General features: G+C 44.7%; 22 non-coding genes across 22 annotated transcripts; all 22 read left to right on the forward strand.

Annotated features, from left to right (window-relative positions):
* The first annotated feature begins 62 nt into the window (after positions 1 to 62).
* Positions 63 to 135, forward strand: TRNAK-UUU (transfer RNA lysine (anticodon UUU)). Its single transcript has one exon. It is a non-coding gene; the product is annotated as a tRNA-Lys (tRNA).
* Positions 136 to 516: 381 nt separating this feature from the next.
* On the forward strand, positions 517 to 589 carry TRNAK-UUU (transfer RNA lysine (anticodon UUU)). The gene has a single exon. It is a non-coding gene; the product is annotated as a tRNA-Lys (tRNA).
* A 78-nt stretch (positions 590 to 667) lies between these two features.
* Positions 668 to 740, forward strand: TRNAK-UUU (transfer RNA lysine (anticodon UUU)). The gene has a single exon. It is a non-coding gene; the product is annotated as a tRNA-Lys (tRNA).
* An 828-nt stretch (positions 741 to 1568) lies between these two features.
* TRNAK-UUU (transfer RNA lysine (anticodon UUU)) lies at positions 1569 to 1641 on the forward strand. Its single transcript has one exon. It is a non-coding gene; the product is annotated as a tRNA-Lys (tRNA).
* Positions 1642 to 1869: 228 nt separating this feature from the next.
* TRNAK-UUU (transfer RNA lysine (anticodon UUU)) lies at positions 1870 to 1942 on the forward strand. Its single transcript has one exon. It is a non-coding gene; the product is annotated as a tRNA-Lys (tRNA).
* A 75-nt stretch (positions 1943 to 2017) lies between these two features.
* TRNAK-UUU (transfer RNA lysine (anticodon UUU)) lies at positions 2018 to 2090 on the forward strand. Its single transcript has one exon. It is a non-coding gene; the product is annotated as a tRNA-Lys (tRNA).
* A 525-nt stretch (positions 2091 to 2615) lies between these two features.
* Positions 2616 to 2688, forward strand: TRNAK-UUU (transfer RNA lysine (anticodon UUU)). The gene has a single exon. It is a non-coding gene; the product is annotated as a tRNA-Lys (tRNA).
* A 78-nt stretch (positions 2689 to 2766) lies between these two features.
* Positions 2767 to 2839, forward strand: TRNAK-UUU (transfer RNA lysine (anticodon UUU)). The gene has a single exon. It is a non-coding gene; the product is annotated as a tRNA-Lys (tRNA).
* A 977-nt stretch (positions 2840 to 3816) lies between these two features.
* On the forward strand, positions 3817 to 3889 carry TRNAK-UUU (transfer RNA lysine (anticodon UUU)). Its single transcript has one exon. It is a non-coding gene; the product is annotated as a tRNA-Lys (tRNA).
* A 535-nt stretch (positions 3890 to 4424) lies between these two features.
* On the forward strand, positions 4425 to 4497 carry TRNAK-UUU (transfer RNA lysine (anticodon UUU)). Its single transcript has one exon. It is a non-coding gene; the product is annotated as a tRNA-Lys (tRNA).
* A 228-nt stretch (positions 4498 to 4725) lies between these two features.
* TRNAK-UUU (transfer RNA lysine (anticodon UUU)) lies at positions 4726 to 4798 on the forward strand. The gene has a single exon. It is a non-coding gene; the product is annotated as a tRNA-Lys (tRNA).
* Positions 4799 to 5027: 229 nt separating this feature from the next.
* TRNAK-UUU (transfer RNA lysine (anticodon UUU)) lies at positions 5028 to 5100 on the forward strand. The gene has a single exon. It is a non-coding gene; the product is annotated as a tRNA-Lys (tRNA).
* Positions 5101 to 9056: 3956 nt separating this feature from the next.
* Positions 9057 to 9129, forward strand: TRNAK-UUU (transfer RNA lysine (anticodon UUU)). The gene has a single exon. It is a non-coding gene; the product is annotated as a tRNA-Lys (tRNA).
* Positions 9130 to 9205: 76 nt separating this feature from the next.
* TRNAK-UUU (transfer RNA lysine (anticodon CUU)) lies at positions 9206 to 9278 on the forward strand. The gene has a single exon. It is a non-coding gene; the product is annotated as a tRNA-Lys (tRNA).
* A 909-nt stretch (positions 9279 to 10187) lies between these two features.
* Positions 10188 to 10260, forward strand: TRNAK-UUU (transfer RNA lysine (anticodon UUU)). Its single transcript has one exon. It is a non-coding gene; the product is annotated as a tRNA-Lys (tRNA).
* A 1333-nt stretch (positions 10261 to 11593) lies between these two features.
* TRNAK-UUU (transfer RNA lysine (anticodon UUU)) lies at positions 11594 to 11666 on the forward strand. The gene has a single exon. It is a non-coding gene; the product is annotated as a tRNA-Lys (tRNA).
* Positions 11667 to 12347: 681 nt separating this feature from the next.
* Positions 12348 to 12420, forward strand: TRNAK-UUU (transfer RNA lysine (anticodon UUU)). The gene has a single exon. It is a non-coding gene; the product is annotated as a tRNA-Lys (tRNA).
* A 677-nt stretch (positions 12421 to 13097) lies between these two features.
* On the forward strand, positions 13098 to 13170 carry TRNAK-UUU (transfer RNA lysine (anticodon UUU)). Its single transcript has one exon. It is a non-coding gene; the product is annotated as a tRNA-Lys (tRNA).
* Positions 13171 to 13398: 228 nt separating this feature from the next.
* TRNAK-UUU (transfer RNA lysine (anticodon UUU)) lies at positions 13399 to 13471 on the forward strand. Its single transcript has one exon. It is a non-coding gene; the product is annotated as a tRNA-Lys (tRNA).
* A 2406-nt stretch (positions 13472 to 15877) lies between these two features.
* TRNAK-UUU (transfer RNA lysine (anticodon UUU)) lies at positions 15878 to 15950 on the forward strand. The gene has a single exon. It is a non-coding gene; the product is annotated as a tRNA-Lys (tRNA).
* Positions 15951 to 16859: 909 nt separating this feature from the next.
* Positions 16860 to 16932, forward strand: TRNAR-UCU (transfer RNA arginine (anticodon UCU)). Its single transcript has one exon. It is a non-coding gene; the product is annotated as a tRNA-Arg (tRNA).
* Positions 16933 to 18244: 1312 nt separating this feature from the next.
* On the forward strand, positions 18245 to 18317 carry TRNAK-UUU (transfer RNA lysine (anticodon UUU)). The gene has a single exon. It is a non-coding gene; the product is annotated as a tRNA-Lys (tRNA).
* The last annotated feature ends 306 nt before the right edge of the window (positions 18318 to 18623 follow it).

Below are 18623 nucleotides of genomic sequence, written 5' to 3' on the forward strand. Positions count from 1 at the left end.
TTATTTACCGAGGGGGATACCAAGTGTCTGTGAGAAATGTAAATGAATAATTTACCCATGTAGCTCGAGTAGCTCAGCCGGTAGAGCATCAGGCTTTTAACCTGAGGGTCCAGGGTTCAAATCCCTGCTCGGGCGAACGGAAATTTATTGACTATTTCTCAAGAAGGACATCAAGTGTCGGTGAGAAATGTAAAGGAAAAATATACGAATGTGGCCCGAGAAGCTCAGCCGGTAGAGCATCAGGCTTTTAACCTGAGGGTCCAGGGTTCAAATCCGGGCTCGGGCGAACGCGTTCTTTTCGGTTATTTATCAACGAGGATACCAAGTGTCTGTGAGAAATGTAAATGAATAATTTACCAATGAACCTAGAGTAGCTCGACCGGTAGCGCATTATGCTTTTAACCTGAGGGTCCAGGGTTCAAATCTCTGCTCGGGCGAACGGAAATTTATTGACTATTTCTCAAGAAAGACATCAAGTGTCTGTGAGAAATGTAAAAAAAAAAATACACGAATGTAGCCCGAGTAGCTCAGCCGGTAGAGCATCAGGCTTTTAACCTGAGGGTCCAGGGTTCAAATCCCTGCTCGGGCGAACGGAAATTTCTTGACTATTTCTCAAGAAGGACATCAAGTGCCTGTGAGTAATCTAAAGGAAAAATTTACTAATGTAGCCCGAGTAGCTCAGCCGGTAGAACATCAGGCTTTTAACCTGAGGGTCCAGGGTTCAAATCCCTGCTCGGGCGGATGGAAGTTTCAGCTTATTTATCAACTAGGAAACCAAGTGTCTGTGAGAAATGTAAATGAAAAAATTACGAATGTACCCCGGGTAGCTCAGTCGGTAGAGCACTAGGCTTTTAACCTGAGGGTCCAACGCTTAAATCCCTTCTCGGGCGTACGGATATTTTTTGCCTATTTCTGAAGGAAGACATCAAGTGTCTGTGAGAAATGTTATTAAAAAATTTGCGTATATCTACCGAGGAGCTCAGTCCGTAGACGTTAGGCATTTAACCTGAGGGTCCAAGGTTCAAATCCCGGCTCGGGCGAACGCGTTCTTTTCGGTTATTTATCAACGACGATACCAAGTGTCTGTGAGAAATGTAAATGAATAATTTGCCAATGAAGCTAGAGTAGCTCAACCGGTAGCGCGTTATGCTTTTAACCTGAGGGTCCAGGGTTCAAATCCCTGCTCGGGCGAACGGAAATTTATTGACTATTTCTCAAGAAAGACATCAAGTGTCTGTGAGAAATGCAAAGGAAAAACCTGCTAACGTAGCCGAGTAGATCAGTCGGTAGAGCATTAGGCTTTTAACCTGAGAGTACAACGTTCAAATCCCTTCTCGGGCGTACGGATACCTTTTGCCTATTTTTCAAGGAAGACACCAAGTGTCTGTGAGAAATGTAACTAAAGAAGTACGAATATAGAACGAGTAGCTCAGTCGGTAGAGGATTAGGCCTTTAACCTTAGGGTCCAGTGTTCAAATGTGTGTTTGGGCGAACGCGTTTCCTTGCTTATTTACCGAGGATTATACCAAGTGTCTGTGAGAAATGTAAAGGAAAAATATACGAATGTAGCCCGAGTAGCTCAGCCGGTAGAGCATCATGCTTTTAACTTGAGGGTCCAGGGTTCAAATCCCTGCTCGGGCGAACGGAAATTTCTTGACTATTTCTCAAGAAGTACATCAAGTGTCTGTGAGTAATGTAAAGGAAAAATTTACTAATGTAGCCCGAGTAGCTCAGCCGGTAGAGCGTCAGGAGTTTAACCTTAGGGTCAAGTGTTCAAATGTGTGTTTGGGCGAACGCGTTTCTTTGCTTATTTACCGAGGAGGATACCAAGTGTCTGTGAGAAATGTAAATGAATAATTTACCCATGTAGCCCGAGTAGCTCAGCCGGTAGAGCACCAGGCTTTTAACCTGAGGGTCCAGGGTTCAAATCCCTGCTCGGGCGAACGGAAATTTATTGACTATTTCTCAAGGACATCAAGTGTCCGTGAGAAATGTAAAGGAAAAATATACGAATGTAGCCCGAGTAGCTCAGCCGGTAGAGCATCAGGCTTTTAACCTGAGGGTCCAGGGTTCAAATCCCTGCTCGGGCGGACGGAAGTTTTAGCTTATTTATCAACTAGGACACCAAGTGTCTGTGAGAAATGTAAATGAAAGTTTTACTAACGTACCCCGAGTAGCTCAGTCGGTAGAGCATTGGGCTTTTAACCTGGGGGTCCAGGGTTCAATCCCCGCTCGGGCGAACGTGGTTTTTCGGTTATTTATCAACGACGATACCGAGTGTCTGTGAAAAAATTCAATGAAAAATTTACGAATGTACCCCGGGTAGCTCAGTCGGTAGAGCACTAGGCTTTTAACGTGAGGTCCAACGTTCAAATCCCTTCTCGGGCGTACGGATACTTGTTGCCTATTTTTCAAGGAAGACACCAAGTGTATGTGAGAAATGTAATTAAAATAGTACGAATATAGCCCGAGTAGCTCAGTCGGTAGAGCATTATGCCTTTAACCTTAGGGTCCAGTGTTCAAATGTGTGTTTGGGCGAACGCGTTTATTTGCTTATTTACCGAGGAGGATACCAAGTGTCTGTGAGAAATGTAAATGAATAATTTACCCATGTAGCCCGAGTAGCTCAGCCGGTAGAGCATCAGGGTTTTAACCTGAGGGTACAGGGTTCAAATCCCTGCTCGGGCGTACGGAAATTTCTTGACTATTTCTCAAGAAGGACATCAAGTGTCTGTGAGAAATGTAAAGGAAAGATATACGAATGTAGCCCGAGTAGCTCAGCCGGTAGAGCATCAGGCTTTTAACCTGAGGGTCCAGGGTTCAAATCCCTGCTCGGGCGAACGGAAATTTCTTGACTATTTCTCAAGAAGGACATCAAGTGCCTGTGAGTAATCTAAAGGAAAAATTTACTAATGTAGCCCGAGTAGCTCAGCCGGTAGAGCGTCAGGCTTTTAACCTTTGGGTCCAGTGTTAAATAGTGTGTTTGGGCGAACGCGTTTCTTTGCTTATTTACCGAGGAGGATACCAAGTGTCTGTGAGAAATGTAAATGAAAGATTTACTAACGTAGCCCGAGTAGCTCAGTCGGTAGAGCATTAGGCTTTTAACCTGGGGGTCCAGGGTTCAATCCCCGCTCGGGCGAACGTGTTTTTTCGGTTATTTATCAACGACGATACTGAGTGTCTGTGAAAAAATTCAATGAAAAATTTACGAATGTACCCCGGGTAGCTCAGTCGGTAGAGCACTAGGCTTTTAACGTGAGGTCCAACGTTCAAATCCCTTCTCGGGCGTACGGATACTTGTTGCCTATTTTTCAAGGAAGACACCAAGTGTATGTGAGAAATGTAATTAAAATAGTACGAATATAGCCCGAGTAGCTCAGTCGGTAGAGCATTAGGCCTTTAACCTTAGGGTCCAGTGTTCAAATGTGTGTTTGGGCGAACGCGTTTCTTTGCTTATTTACCGAGGAGGATACCAAGTGTCTGTGAGAAATGTAAATGAATAATTTACCCATGTAGCCCGAGTAGCTCAGCCGGTAGAGGATCCGGGTTTTAGCCTGAGGGTACAGGGTTCAAATCCCTGCTCGGGCGTACGGAAATTTCTTGACTATTTCTCAAGAAGGACATCAAGTGTCTGTGAGAAATGTAAAGGAAAAATATACGAATGTAGCCCGAGTAGCTCAGCCGGTAGAGCGTCAGGCTTTTAACCTTTGGGTCCAGTGTTAAATAGTGTGTTTGGGCGAACGCGTTTCTTTGCTTATTTACCGAGGAGGACACCAAGTGTCTGTGAGAAATGTAAATGAATAATTTACCCATGTAGCCCGAGTAGCTCAGCCGGTAGAGCATCAGGCTTTTAACCTGAGGGTCCAGGGTTCAAATCCCTGCCCGGGCGGATGGAAGTTTTAGCTTATTTATCAACTAGGACACCAAGTGTTTGTGAGAAATGTAAATGAAAAATTTACGAATGTACCCCGGGTAGCTCAGACGGTAGAGCACTAGGCTTTTAACCTGAGAGGGTCCAACGCTCAAATCCCTTCTCGGGCGTACGGATATTTTTTGCCTATTTCTCAAGGAAGACATCAAGTGTCTGTGAGAAATGTTATTAAAAAATTTGCGTATATATACTGAGGAGCTCAGTCGGTAGACGTTAGGCATTTAACCTGAGGGTCCAGGGTTCAAATCCCGGCTCGGGCGAACGCGTTCTTTTCGGTTATTTATCAACGAGGATACCAAGTGTCTGTGAGAAATGTAAATGAATAATTTACCAATGAAGCTAGAGTAGCTCAACCGGTAGCGCATTATGCTTTTAACCTGAGGGTCCAGGGTTCAAATCTCTGCTCGGGCGAACGGAAATTTATTGACTATTTCTCAAGAAAGACATCAAGTGTCTGTGAGAAATGTAAAAAAAAAAAAAATACACGAATGTAGCCCGAGTAGCTCAGCCGGTAGAGCATCAGGCTTTTAACCTGAGGGTCCAGGGTTCAAATCCCTGCTCGGGCGAACGGAAAATTATTGACTATTTCTCAAGAAGGACATCAAGTGTCTGTGAGTAATCTAAAGGAAAAAGTTACTAATGTAGCCCGAGTAGCTCAGCCGGTAGAGCGTCAGGCTTTTAACCTTAGGGCCCAGTGTTCAATAGTGTGTTTGGGCGAACGCGTTTCTTCGCTTATTTACCGAGGAGGATACCAAGTGTCTGTGAGAAATGTAAATGAATAATTTACCCATGTAGCCCGAGTAGCTCAGCCGGTGGAGCATCAGGCTTTTAACCTGAGGGTCCAGGGTTCAAATCCCTGCTCGGGCGAACGGAAATTTATTGACTATTTCTCAAGAAGGACATCAAGTGTCTGTGAGAAATGTAAAGGAAAAATATACGAATGTAGCCCGAGTAGCTCAGCCGGTAGACCATCATGCTTTTAACTTGAGGGTCCAGGGTTCAAATCCCTGCTCGGGCGAACGGAAAATTCTTGACTATTTCTCAAGAAGGACATCAAGTGTCTGTGAGTAAAATAAAGGAAAAATTTAGTAATGTAGCCTGAGTAGCTCAGCCGGTAGAGCGTCAGGCTTTTAACCTGAGGGTCCAGGGTTCAAATCCCTGCTCGGGCGGATGGTAGTTTTAGCTTATTTATCAACTAGGAAACCATGTGTCAGTGAGAAATGTAAATGAAAAATTTACGAATGTACCCCGGGTAGCTCAGTCGGTAGAGCACTAGGCTTTTAACCTGAGGGTCCAACGCTCAAATCCCTTCTCGGGCGTACGGATATTTTTTGCCTATTTCTCAAGGAAGACATCAAGTGTCTGTGAGAAATGTTATTAAAAAAACTTGCGTATATATACAGAGGAGCTCAGTCGGTAGACTTTAGGCATTTAACCTGAGGGTCCAGGGTTCAAATCCCGGCTCGGGCGAACGCGTTCTTTTCGGTTATTTATCAACGAGGATACCAAGTGTCTGTGAGAAATGTAAATGAACAATTTACCAATGGAGCTAGAGTAGCTCAACCGGTAGCGCATTATGCTTTTAACCTGAGGGTCCAGGGTTCAAATCCCTGCTCGGGCGAACGGAAATTTATTGACTATTTCTCAAGAAAGACATCAAGTGTCTGTGAGAAATGCGAATGAAAAACCTGCTAACGTAGCCCGAGTAGATCAGTCGGTAGAGCATTAGGCTTTTAACCTGAGTGAACAACGTTCAAATCCCTTCTCGGGCGTACGGATACTTCTTGCCTATTTTTCAAGGAAGACACCAAGTGTCTGTGAGAAATGTAATTAAAGAAGTACGAATATAGAACGAGTAGGTCAGTCGGTATAGCATTAGGCTTTTAACCTGAGGGTCCAGGGATCAAATCCCTGCTCGGGCGGACGGAAGTTTTGGCTTATTTATCAACTAGGGCACCAAGTGTCTGTGAGAAATGTAAATGAAGAACATAATACTGTAGCCCGAGTAGCTCAGTCGGTAAAGAATTAAGCTTTTTAACCTGAGGGTGCAGTGTTCAAATCCCTGCTCGGGCGGATGGAAAATTTTTGCCTATTTTTCGAGGAAGACAAAGTGCCCGCGAGAAATGTAAATGAAAAATGTACGAATGTAGCCCGGGTAGCTCAGTCGATAGAGCATTAGGCTTTTAACCTGAGGCTCCAGGGATCAAATCCCTGCTCGGGCGAACGGATGGTTGTTGCCTATTTCTCAAGAAACACATCAAGTGTCTGTGAAAAATGTAAATGAAAAATGTCTGAGCGTAGCCCGAGTAGCTCAGTCGGTAGAGCGTTACGCTTTTAACCTGAGGGTCCAGTTTTCATATCCCTGCTCGGACGAACTCATTATCTTCGCTTATTTATTAAGGAGGATACCAAGTGTCTGTGAGAAATGTAAATGAAAAATATAGCCATTTAGCTCGAGTAGCTCAGTCGGTAGAGCTTTAGGCTTATAACTTGAGGTTCAAGGGTTCAAATCCCTGCGCGGACGAACGCAATTGTATTGATTATTTATGAAGGGGGACACGAAGCGTCCGTGAGAAATATAAATGAAAAAAGGTACGGAAATAGCCCGCGTAGCTCAGTCGGTAGAACATTAGGCTTTTAACCTGAGTGTCCAGTGTTCAAATCCCTGCTCGGGCGGATGGCAAATTTTTGCCTATTTTTCGAGGAAGACAAAGTGTCTGCGAGAAATGTAAATGAGAAATATACGAATGAAGTCCGAGTAGCTCAGTCGGTAGGTCATTAGGCTTTTAACCTGAGGGTCCAGTTTTCAAATGTGTGTTTGGGCGAACGCGATTATTTGATTATTTACCGAGGAGGATACCAAGTGTCTGTGAGAAATGTAAATGAAAAAAATATCCTACAGTAGTCCGAGTAGCTCAGTCGGTAGATCATTAGGCTTTTAACCTGAGGGTCCAGAGTTCAAATCCCTGCTCGGGCGGATGGAAGATTTTGCCTATTTTTCAAGGAAGACACCAAGGATCTGTGAGAAATTTTAAATGAAAAAGTGTGGATGTGTAACCCGAGAAGTTCAGTTGGTAGAGCGTTAGGATTTTAACGTGAGGGTACAGGTTTCAAATCTCTTCTCGGCAGAATTAAGTTTTATCCCTTATTTATTAAGCAGGATACCAAGTGTCTGTGAGAAGCGTACCGTAAACGAAAAACAGGCCAATAACTTGTTGGTCAAGGGTTCAAATCCCTGCTCGGGCGTACGCGATCGTTTTGCGTATTATTCAAGAAAGACATCAAGTGTCTGTGAGAAATGTAAATGGAAAATGTTTGAGCGTAGCCCGCGTAGCTCAGTCGGTAGAGCGTTGGGCTTTTAACCTGAGGGTCCAGGCTTCAAATCCCTGCTCGGGCGGATGGAAAATTTTGCCTATTTTTCAAGGAAGACATCAAGTGTCTGTGAGAAATGAGAATGAAAAATATACGAATGTAGCCCGAGTAGCTCAGTCGGTAGAGGATGCTGCGATGGTACCTAACTTAAGGGCACGACCGCTTCCTTCCCTCTTCCTTGCCTATCTTTCCCTATCTTAACATCCCCCATGAAGGGCCCTGTTCAACATTGCATGTGAGGCCACCTGGGCGAGGTACTGATCATTCTACACAGTTGTATTCCCGACCCAATTTGCTACGCCCCAGGACACTGTTCTTGAGGCTGTAGAGGTGGGAATCCTCGATGAGTCCGTGAGAAGAACCAACACAGGGGAGTTAACAAATTAAGAAGGAAAGTTAATGAAAACGAAAAACTGGCGAATATAGACCCAGTAGCTCAATCGGTAGAGCATTCTACTTTTATTTACCTGTGGGTACAGTGTTCAAAGCCCTGCTCGGGCGAGCCCGTTTTTATTGCTTATTTATCAACGAGGCTACTGAGTGTCTGGGAAAAATGTCAATGAAAAATTTACGAACCCAACCCGGGTAGCTCAGTCGGTAGAGCATTAGGCTTTTAACCTGAGGGTACAAGTTTCAAATCTCTTCTCGGCCTAAGGCATTTTTAATCCTATTTTATCAAGCAGGACACTTAGTATCTGCGAGAAATGTAAAAGAACAACTGGCGAATATAGACCCAGTAGCTCAATCGGTAGAGCATTAGGCTTTTTTTTACCTGTGGGTACAGTGTTCAAAGCCCTGCTCGGGCGAACCCGTTTTTATTGCTTATTTATCAACAAGGAGTGTCTGGGAAAAATGTCAATGAAAAATTTACGAATGCAACCCGGGTAGCTCAGTCGGTAGAGCGTTAGGATTACAACTTGAGGTTTCAGGGTTCAAATCGCTGCTCGAACGAACGGAAACTGTGTGACTATTTCTCAAGAAAGTCATCAAGTCTATGTGGGAAATATAAATGAAAGATTTTCCGTTGTAGCCCGAGTAGCACAGTCGGTAGAGCATTAGGCTTTTAAGCTGAGGGTCCAGGGATCAAATCCCTGCTCGGGCGAACGCATTGTGATTGATTATTTGCAAGGAGGATACCAACTGTCGGTGAGAAATATACATGAAGAATTGTATGAATATAGCCCGAGTAGTCGACAGACGATTAGGTTTTTAACCTAAGGGTCTGGATTCAAATCCATGCTGGGTTGCATGGACATTTATGGCCTATTTATGAACGTAGATATCAATTTTCTTTGAGAAATGTCAATGAAGAAAGGTGTGACTCTAGCCCGAGTAGCTCAGTCGGTAGAGGATAACGCGATTCTACCTAACTTAAGGTCACGGCTGCTTCCTTCCCTCTTCCTTAACAGATTAAGAAGTAAAGAAAGAAAGAAAGAAAGGAAGGTTCCAGGGTTCAATCCACTCTTCGGGCTTACGGACTTTTTGCTTGTTTATCAAGCAGTGCCCCAAAAGCCGCGTGAGATACGGACAAATGAATTGCAAGTATTTATCGAGGAGGCTATCAAGTGTCTGTGATCAATGTAATTAAAAATATGCGAATATTGCCCGAGTAGCTCAGTCGGTAGTGCATTAGGCTTTTAACCTGAGGGTCCAGTGTTTAAATGTGTGTTTGGGCGAACGCGTTTCTTTGCTTATTTACCGAGGAGGATACCAAGTGTCTGTGAGAAATGTAAATGAATAATTTACCAATGTAGCCCGAGTAGCTCAGCCGGTAGAGCATCAGGCTTTTAACCTGAGGGTCCAGGGTTGAAATCCCTGCTCGGGCGGACGGTAGTTTTGGCTTATTTAACAACTAGGATACCAAGTTTCTGTGAGAAAAGTAAATGAAAACTTACTAACGTGGCCCGAGCAGCTCAGTCGGTAGAGCATCAGGCTTTTAACCTGAGGGTCCAGGGTTCAAATCCCTGCTCGGGCGAACGCATTTTGATTGATTATTTATCAAGGAGGATACCAAGTGTCGGTGAGAAATATACATGAAGAATTGTATGAATATAGCCCGAGTAGCCGACAGACGATTAGGATTTTAACCTAAGGACCTGGATTCAAATCAACGTAGATATCAATTTTCTTTGAGAAATGTCAATGAAGAAAGGTGTGACTCTAGCCCGAGTAGCTCAGTCGGTAGAGGATAAAGCGATTCTACCTAACTTAATGTCACGGCTGCTTCCTTCCCCCTTCCTTGCCTATGTTTTCCAAACTTCCCATCTCCAACGAAGGCCCCTGTTCAGCATATCATGTCAGGCCACCTGGGCTAGGTACTGGTCATTGTACCCAGTTGTATCCCCGACACAATGTGTTACGCTCCAGGACACTGTCCTTGAGGCTGTAGAGGTGGGAACCCTCGATGAGTCCGTGAGAAGAGATAACACTGGGGAGTTAACAAATTAAGAAGGTAAGAAAGAAAGAAAGAAAGAAAGAAAGAAAGGTTCCAGGGTTCAATCCACTCTTCGGGCTTACGGACTTTTTACTTGTTTATCAAGCAGTGAACCAACAGCCGCGTGAGATACGGACAAATAAATTGCAAGTAGGTCCTATCAGATCAGTCGGTACTTCATTAGGCTTTTATCTTAAGACCCAGGGATCCATTACAACATCTGGCAACAGATTTCCAATTTTTATCCCTCAAATGTACACCTACCCTATGAGAAATACAAAAACTGCTTTTCCGTAGTGAAGCCCGAGTACCTCACTCGGTAGATAATTCCGTTTTTAGCCTAAGGGTCCCGGGTTCAAATCCACGCTCAGGGGGACGTAAATTTATCGCTTATTTATCGAGGAGGCTATCATGTGTCTGTGAGAAATGTATTTAAAAAACGCGAATCTAGCCCGAGTAGCTCAGTCGGTACAGCATTAGGCTTTTAACCTGAGGGTCCAGGGTTCAAATCCCTGCTGGGGCGAACGCGTTCATTTTGGTTATTTATCAACGAGGATACCAAGTGTCTGTGAGAAATGTAAATGAGCAATTTACCCATGTAGCCCGAGTAGCTCAGCCGGTAGAGACGCATGCTTTTATCCTGAGGGTCCAGGGTTAAAATCCCTGTTCGGGCGAACGGAAATTTATCGACTATTTCTCAAGAAAGACATCAAGTGTCTGTGAGAAATGTAAATGAATGATTTACCAACGTAGCCCGAGTAGCTCAGCCGGTAAAGCAACATGCTTTTAACCTGAGGTTCCAGGGATCAAATCCCTGCTCGGGCGAACACGTTCTTTTCGGTTATTTATCAACGAGGATACCAAGTGTTGTGAGAAATGTAAATGTAAAACCTGCTAACGTAGCCCGAGTAGCTCAGTCGGTAGAGTATTAGGCTTTTAACCTGAGGGTACAACGTTCAAATCCCTTCTCGGGCGTACGGATACTTCTTGCTTATTTTTCAGGGAAGACACCAAGTGTCTGTGAGAAATGTCATCATCATCATCATCATCTGTTTACCCTCCAGGTTCGGCTTTTCCCTCGGACTCAGCGAGGGATCCCACCTCTACCGCCTCAAGGGCAGTGTCCTGGAGCTTCAGACTCTTGGTCGGGGGATACAACTGGGGAGAATGACCAGTACCTCGCCCAGGCGGCCTCACCTGCTATGCTGAACAGGGGCCTTGTGGAGGGATGGGAAGATTGGAAGGGATAGACAAGGAAGAGGGAAGGAAGCGGCCGTGGCCTCAAGTTAGGTACCATCCCGGCATTCGCCTGGAGGAGAAGTGGGAAACCACGGAAAACCACTTCCAGGATGGCTGAGGTGGGAATCGAACCCACCTCTACTCAGTTGACCTCACGAGGCTGAGTGGACCCCGTTCCAGCCCTCGTACCACTTTTCAAATTTCGTGGCAGAGCCGGGAATCCAACCCGGACCTCCGGGGGTGGCAGCTAATCACGCTAACCACTACACCACAGAGGCGGCTTGCCGCGTGAGATACGGACAAATAAATTGCAAGTAGGTCCTATCAGATCAGTCGGTACTTCATTACGCTTTTATCTTAAGACCCAGGGATCCATTACAACATCTGGCAACGGATTTCCAATTTTTATCCCTCAAATGTACACCAGTAGCCCTGTCAGAAATACAAAAACTGCTTTTCCGTAGTGAAGCCAGTGTAGCTCAGTCGGTAGATAATTCCGTTATTTGTCTAAGGGTCCCGGGTTCAAATCCACGCTCAGGGGGAAGGAAATTTATCGCTTATTTATCGAGGAGGCTATCAAGTGTCTGTGAGAAATGTAATTAAAACACGCGAATATAGCCCGAGTAGCTCAGTCGGTAGTGCATTAGGCTTTTAACCTGAGGGTCCAGGGTTCAAATCCCGGCTCGGGCGACCGCGTTCATTTTGGTTATTTATCAACGAGGATACCAAGTGTCTGTGAGAAATGTTATTAAAAAATTTGCGTATATATACCGAGGAGCTCAGTCGGTAGAGCATCATGCTTTTAACCTGAGGGTCCAGGGTTCAAATCCCTGCCCGGGCGAACGTAAATTTATTGACTATTTCTCAAGAAAGACATCAAGTGTCTGTGAGAAATGTAAAGGAAAAATATACAAATGTAGCCCGCATAGCTCAGCCGTTAGAGCATCAGGCTCTTAACCTGAGGGGCCAATGTTTCAAATCCCTGCTCGGGCGGACGGAAGTTTCGGCTTATTTATCAACTAGGATACCAAGTGTCTGTGAGAAATGTCAATGAAAAAGTTAATAACGTAGCCGAGTAGCTCAAACCGTAGAGCATTGGGCTTTTAACCTGAGGTTTCAGGGTTCAATTCCCTGCTAGGGCGAACGCGTTCTTTCCGGTTATTTATCAACGAGGATACCAAGTGTCTGTGAAAAATGTAAATGAATAATTTACCAATGTAGCCCGAGTAGCTCAGCCTTTAGAGCATCATGCTTTTAACCCGATGGGACAGGGTTCAAATCCCTGCTCGAGCGAAGGGAAATTTATTGACTATTTCTCAAGAAAGACATCAAGTGTCTGTGAGAAATATGAAGGAATAATATACGAATGTAGCTCGAGTAGCTCAGCCGGTACAGCATCAGGCTTTTAACCTGAGGGTCCAGGGTTCAAATCCCTGCTCGGGCGGACGGAAGTTTCGGCTTATTTATCAACTAGGATACCAAGTGTCTGTGAGAAATGTAAATGAAAGCCTACTAACGTAGCCCGAGTAGCTCAGTCGGTACAGCATTAGGCTTTTAAACTGACGGTCCAACGTTCAAATTCCTTCTCGGGCGTACGGATATTTTTTGCCTATTTTTCAAGGAAGACATCAAGTGTCTGTGAGAAAAGTAGATGAAAAATTTACGAGTGAAGCCCGAGTAGCTCAGTCGGTAGGTCATTCTTCGTTTAACCTGCGGGTCCAGTGTTCAAATGTGTGCTTGGGCGAACGCCTTTCTTTGCTTATTTACCGAGGAGGATACCAAGTGTCTGTGAGAAATGTAAATGAATAATTTACCAATGTAGCCCGAGTAGCTCAGCCGGTAGAGCATCAGGCTTTTAACCTGAGGGTCCAGGGATGAAATCCCTGCTCGGCGAATGGATATTTGTTGCCTATTTCTGAAGAAAGACATCAAGTGTCTGTGAAAAATGTAAATGAAAAATGTCTGAGCGTAGCCCGAGTAGCTCAGTCGGTAGAGCGTTACGCTTTTAACCTGAGGGTACAGTTTTCATATCCCTGCTCGGGCGAATCCGTTCTTTGGGTTATTTATCAACGAGGATACCAAGTGTCTGTGAGAAATGTAAATGAATAATTTACCAATGTAGCCCGAGTGGCTCAGCCGGTAGAGCATCAGGCTTTTAACCTGAGGGTCCCGGGTTCAAATCCCTGCTCGGGCGAACGGAATCATGTTGACTATTTCTCAAGGAAAACATCAAGTGTCTGTGAGAAATGTAAAGGAAAATCTAGCGAATGTAGACCCAGTAGCTCATTCGGTAGGTCATTAAACATTTAACCTGAGGGTCCAGTGTTCAAATGTGTGTTTGGGAGGACGCGTTTTTTTGCTTACTTATCAAGGAGGATACCAAGTGTCTGTGAGAAATGTAAAAGAAAAATATCCGAACGAAGCCCGAGTAGCTCAGTCGGTAGAGCATTAGGCTTTTAACCTGAGGGTCCAGGGTTCAAATCCCTGCTCGGGCGGACGGGAATTCTTGGCCTCTTTTTCAAGGAAGACATCAAGTGTCTGTGAGAAATGTGAATGAAAAACATACTAATGTAGCCCGAGTTGCTCTGTCGGTAGAGCATTAGGCTTTTAACCTAAGGGTCCAGGGAACAAATCCCTGCTCGGGAGAACGCATTTTGATTGATTATTTGTCAAGGAGGATACCAAGTGTCGATGTGAAATATACATGAAGAATTGTATTAATATAGCCCGAGTAGGCGACGGACGATTTGGCTTTCACCTAAGGGTCTGGATTCAATCCATGCAGGGGAGAAGGGAAATTTATTGCTTATTTATCAACGGAGATATCAATTTTCTTTGAGAAATGTAAATGAAGAAAGGTGTGACTCTAGCCCGAGTTGCTCTGTCGGTAGAGCATTAGGCTTTTAACATGAGGGTGCAGGGATCAAATCCCAGCCCGGGCTAACGCGTTTTGATTGATTATTTGTCAAGGAGGATGCCAAGTGTCGGTGAGAAATATATATGAAGAATTGTATGTATATAGCCCGAGTAGTCGACAGACGATTAGGCTTTTAACCTAAGGGTCTGGATTCAAATCCATGCAGGGTTGCATGGAAATTTATTGCTTATTTTTCAACGAAGATATCAATTTCCTTTGGGAAATGTCAATGAAGAAAGGTGTGACTCTAACGCGAGTAGCTCATTCGTAGAGGATGCCGCGGTGGTACCTAACTTAAGGTCGCGGCCGCTTCCTTCTCTCTTCCTTGCCTATGTTTCCCAATCTTCCCATCCCCCAATCCCTGCGAGATACTGGTCATTCTACCCAGTTTATCACCGACTCAATATGCTACGCACCAGGACACTGTCCTTGAGGCTGTAGAGGTGGGAACCCTCGATGAGTCCGTGAGAAGAACCAACACTGGGAGTTAACAGATTAAGAAGGAAAGAAAGAAAGAAAGAAAGGTTCCAGGGTTCAATCGTCTCTTCGTGCTTACGGACTTTGTGTTTGTTTATCAAGCAGTGCCCCAAGAGCCTCGTGAGATACGGACAAATAAATTGGCAAGTAAGTCCTATCAGATCAGTCGGTACTTCATTAGGCTTTTATCTTAAGACCCAGGTATCCATTACAACATCTGGTAACGGATTTCCAATTTTTATCCTTCAAATGTACACCAGTAGCCCTGTGAGAACACAAAAACTGTTCTTTCGGAAGGTAGCCCGAGTAGCTCAGTCGGTAGATAATTCAGTTTTTAGCCTAAAGGTCCCGGGATCAAATCCACGCTCAGGGGAACGGAAATTTATCGCTTATTTATCGAGGAGGCTATCAAGTGTCTGTGAGAAATGTAAATAAAACAAATGATAACATAGTCCGAGTAGCTCAGTCCGTAGAGCATTAGGCTTTTAACCTGAGGTCCCAACGTTCAAATCCTTTCTCGGGCGTGCGGATACTTTTTGCCTATTTTTCAAGGAAGTCATCAAGTGGCTGTGAGGCATTTAAATGAAAAGTGTACGAATGTAGCCCGAGTAGCTAAGTCGGTAGGTCATTAGGCTTTTAACCTGAAGGTCCCGGGTTCAAATCCCTGCTCGGGCGAACTTTTTTTGCGGTTCTTTATCAAAGACGATACTGAGTGTCTGTGAGAAATGTAAATGAAAATTGTACGAATAAAGCCCGAGTAGCTCAGTCGGTAGAGCATTAGGCTTTTTTAACCTGACTGTCCAGCTTTCATATCCCAGCTCGGACGAACTCGTTCTTTTTGTTTATTTATTAAGGAGGATACCAAGTGTCTGTGAGAAATGTAAATGAAAAAATAGCCATTTAGCCCGAGTAGCTCAGTCGGTAGAGGATCAATGTTATAACTTGAGGTTCAAGGGTTCAAATCCCTGCGCGGACGAACGCAATTGTGTTGATTGTTTGTGAAGGGGGATACGAAGGATCGGTGAGAAATATAAATGAAAAAATGTGCGGACTCGGCCTGCGTAGCTCAGCCGGTAGAACATTAGGCTTTTAACCTGAGGGTGCAGGGTTCAAATCCCTGCTCGGCCGAACGAATATTTATTGCCTATTTCTCAAGAAAGACATCAAGTGTCTGTGAGAAATATAAATGAAAAATGTGTGAGCTTAGCCCGCGTAGCTCAGTCGGTGGAGCGTTAGGCTTTTAACCTGAGGGTCCAGTTTACATATCCCTGCCCGGGCGAACTCGTTCTTTTTGTTTATTTATTAAGAAGGATACCAAGTGTCTGTGAGAAATGTAAATGAAAAATTTAGCCATTTAGCCCGCGTAGCTCGGTCGGTAGAACATAAAGCTTTTAACCTGAGGGTCCAGTGTTCAAATCCCTGCTCGGGCGAAGGCGTACTCATTGCTTATTATTGACGAGGATACCAAGTGTCTGTGAGAAATATAAATAAAAAAGTTAACAACGTAGCCCGAATGGCTCAGTCGGTAGAGCGTTAGGCTTTTAACCTGAGGGTCCAGGGTTCAAAACCCTGCTCGGGCGAACGCTTTTTTTTGCTTATTTATCAACGACGATACCAAGTGTCTGTGAGAAATGTAAATGAAAAAATTGTCATCGTAGCTCGAGTAGCTCAGCCGGTAGAGCATCAGGCTTTTAAACTGAGGGTCCAGGGTTCACGTCCCTGCTCCGGCGACGGAATTTTTTTTTACGTCGCACCGACACAGATAGGTCTTATGGCGACGATGGGATAGGAAAGGCCTAGGAGTTGGAAGGAAGCGGCCGTGGCCTTAATTAAGGTGTGAAAATGGGAAACCACGGAAAACCATTTTCAGGGCTGCCGATAGTGGGATTCGAACCTACTATCTCCCGGATGCAAGCTTCACAGCCGCGCGCCTCTACGCGCACGGCCAACTCGCCCGGTCGGAAATTTATTGACTATTTCTCAAGAAAGACATCAAGTCTATATGGGAAATATAAATGAAAATTTTTCCATTGTAGCCCGAGTAGCACAGTCATATAGCGTTAGGCTTTTACCCTGAGGGTACAGGTTTCAAATCTCTTTTCGCCCGATTGCATTTTTATTTCTTATTTATCAAGCAGGATACTTAGTATCTGTGAGAAATGTAAAGGAATAACTAGGGAATGTAGACCCAGTAGCTCAATCAGTAGAGCATTAGGTTTTTTTTACCTCAGGGTCCAGAGCTCAAATGTCTGTTCGGGCGAATGCGGATTTTTGCTTATTTATCAAGGAGGATACATAGTGTCTGTGAAAAATGTAAATGAAAAACTTACCAATGTAGCCCGAGTAGCTCAGTCTGTAGAGCATTGGGATTTTTAACCTGAGGGTCCTGAGTTCAAATCCCTTCTCGGGCGGATGGAAATTTTTTGCCAATATTTCAAGGAAGATATCAAGTGTCTCTGAGAAATATGAATAAAAAGTATACGAATGTAGCCCGGGTAGCTCAGTCGGTAGAACATTAGGCTTCTAACCTGTGGGTCCAGGGTTCAAATCCCTGCTCGGGCGAATCCGTTCTTTTCGGTTATTTATCAACGAGGATACCAAGTGTCTGTGAGAAATGTGAATGAAAAATATACGAATGTAGCCCGAGTTGCTCTGTCGGTAGAGCATTAGGCTTTTAACCTGAGGGTCCAGGGAACAAATCCCTGCTCGGGAGAACGCATTTTGATTGATTATTTGTCAAGGAGGATACCAAGTGTCGATGTGAAATATACGTGAAGAATTGTATGAATATAGCCCGAGTAGTCGACAGACGATTTGGCTTTTCACCTAAGGGTCTGGATTGAAATCCATGCAGGGGAGCAAGGAAATTTATTGCTTATTTATCAACGGAGATATCCATTTTCTTTGAGAAATGTAAATGAAGAAAGGGGTGACTCTAGCCCGAGTAGCTCAGTCGGTAGAGGATAACGCGATTCTACCTAACTTAAGGTAACGGCTGCTTCCTTCACCCTTCCTTGCCTATGTTTTCCAATCTTCCCATCCCCCACGAAGGCGCCTGTTCAGCATATCAAGTGAGGCCACCTGGGCGAGGTACTTGTCATTCTACCCAGTTGTATCCCCGACACAAAGTGTTACGCTCCAGGACACTGTCCTTGAGGCTGTAGAGGTGGGAACCCTCGATGAGTCCGTGAGAAGAACCAACACTGGGGAATTAACAGATTAAGAAGGAAAGAGGTCCGCCTCTGTGGTGTAGTGGTTAGCGTGATTAGCTGCCACCCCCGGAGGCCCGGGTTCGATTCCCGGCTCTGCCACGAAATTTGAAAAGTGGTATGAGGGCTCGAACGGGGTCCACTCAGCCTCGGGAGGTCAACTGAGTAGCGGTGGGTTCGATTCCCACCTCAGCCATCCTGGAAGTGGTTTTCCGTGGTTTCCCACTTCTCCTCCAGGCGAATGCCGGGATGGTACCTAACATAAGGCCACGGCCGCTTCCTTCCCTCTTCCTTGCCTATCCCTTTCAATCTTCCCATCCATCCACAAAACCGAACCTGGAGGGTAAACGGATGATGATGATGAAGTCCTATCAGATCAGTCGGTACTTCATTAGGCTTTTATATTAAGACCCAGGGAACCATTACAACATCTGGTAACGGATTTCCAATTTTTATCAGTCAAATGTACACCAGTAGCCCTGTGAGAAATACAAAAACTGTTCTTCCGTAGTGAAGCCCGAGTTGCTCAGTCGGTAGATAATTCCGTTTTTAGCTTCAGGGTCCGGGGTTCAAATCCATGCCCAGGGGAACGGTAATTTATCGCTTATTTATCGAGGGAGCTATCAAGTGTCTGTGAGAAATGTAAATAAAAAGGAGCGAATGTAGCCCTAGTAGCTCAGTCGGTAGAGCATTAGGCTTTTAACCTGAGGGTCCAGGGTTCAAATCCCTGCTCGGGCGGACGGAAATATTATGCCTGTTTTTCAAAGAAGATATCAAGTGTCTGTGAGAAATGTAAACAAAGAAAAACGCGGGGGCGCATCCAGAGTAGCTCAGTCGGTTGAGAATTAGGCTTTTGACCCGAAGGTCGTGAGTTGAGATCTCTGCTCGCCGAACGTGTTTTTTTTTTTTTTTTTTTTTTTTCAACGAGAATACCAAGTGTCTGTATTAAAGGAAATGAAAATTTTTCGAATGTAACCCGAGTACCTCAGTCGGTAGAGCATTAGGCTTTTAACATGAGGGTGCAGGGATCAAATCCCAGCCCGG

This window comes from Anabrus simplex, chromosome 3, assembly GCF_040414725.1.
Source record: "Anabrus simplex isolate iqAnaSimp1 chromosome 3, ASM4041472v1, whole genome shotgun sequence".
Taxonomy (NCBI): domain Eukaryota; kingdom Metazoa; phylum Arthropoda; class Insecta; order Orthoptera; family Tettigoniidae; genus Anabrus; species Anabrus simplex.